The following is a 1,392-nucleotide window of genomic DNA, read 5'->3' on the forward strand; positions in this document are numbered from 1 at the left end:
TTTAAGTAACGGACTTTGCCAAACGACTTCCCACAAATTTCACAGCAAACATTTTTGTCCAATGATTTTTCTTCAGCAAGCATTTCACAGTCTAATGTTTTCTCGTCACTATAAGTCTGCGTTACAATATCCGAATTGATAACAATCGAGTTGGGAATATCCAAGGGTTTAACGTCCTCCATATTCACTCCAGGTAGGCTTCTCTGGGATATTGTGAGTCTCTTTTCACAACTGGGTAAAATATACAATATGCATATAATTTCTACTTACCCCCAGTATACTCGTTGCTGACTATGTCCATATGGCACAAATACATATTAAAAAAAAAATTCCTTTCTTTTTTTATCTACGTTATGAAATATGGTCATGGCTTAATAAGTGCGTTATAGTCTAAAAAGTATTATGGGTCTGTCTGGAAAATACGCATGTGTGTGTGTCTGTATGTAGTACGATGAATTCACATTTGTTCACCCCTGTGGTGGCAACAGAATTGATTAAGGATTTAAATTGGCAAGTCAACTACAAACGAAAGAAATATTATCAAAGTTATTCAACCATTATTCGGCCCCTGAAGTCCATATTCTTGTAAACGATTCAGGACGTAACCGAATTTGGTAACAAAATTAAATATTTCATCGTCACGGTGACGAAGCACCGAGTTTGAAACATCTTAGCTGGCTCTATGTTATCGGCAAATATCAATGTTTACCTTACAACGAGATAATTACATTCGCTCAGGTAATTATAAATAGATTAAGTACACGGTGTAGTGGACAATTTTTCCCTTGCATAAAATCATACCGGAGACATGAGTTTAATGTCCCTAACAATTTAATTCATCCAGAAATATTTTTAATCCTATCAGTTCGCTCTTGCAGTTGCCCCCAACCGACTGTAAATTCACAAAATATTACCCAGGAAAATAACTATTGTGTATCAATGCGGCTTCCCCTCTATTGTTAGCAAAACTGAAGTATTTCGGTTTTAGATACAAAATGATGGCAAGATGTTGTTATCTCCCGTACCAATAACCAACAACCGGGTACTTGATATTGCTTTTATGTTGTTATGTAGCACAGTTTGTATATTAGTTTGGTCGTTATTACATTGAGATTGTCAAATTTTCTCATACTAAAGAGGTCACTCTGCATAAACTATTCAAACCGCGAGAAATGTCGACATGTTTCGGTGGATGGATGGACGGACAGACAGAAGGGCAAACAGATACATAAGTATAAGTTGACAGGCTAGCAGGCATACTTCTTCGAGGTGTGCACCGAACATTAGTTCTTAATGCCAGCGTTTAATTCTTTCATGACCAATTTTATGGTCTCTAGTTAATCGAATTACTCTTTTACTTGTTTCAGTCATTTGACTGCGGCCATGCTGGAG

General features: G+C 36.7%; 2 protein-coding genes across 2 annotated transcripts in view; both read right to left on the bottom strand.

The window, feature by feature from the left end:
• Window positions 1–1,392, bottom strand: part of LOC106870586 (acyl-protein thioesterase 1) — a 304,640-nt gene that overhangs the window by 78,714 nt on the left and 224,534 nt on the right. The window lies entirely within an intron of this gene.
• The window catches only part of LOC106878798 (zinc finger protein 850), a 17,841-nt gene that overhangs the window by 4,521 nt on the left and 11,928 nt on the right, over window positions 1–1,392 (bottom strand). The window lies entirely within an intron of this gene.

This window comes from Octopus bimaculoides, chromosome 28, assembly GCF_001194135.2.
Source record: "Octopus bimaculoides isolate UCB-OBI-ISO-001 chromosome 28, ASM119413v2, whole genome shotgun sequence".
NCBI lineage: Eukaryota > Metazoa > Mollusca > Cephalopoda > Octopoda > Octopodidae > Octopus > Octopus bimaculoides.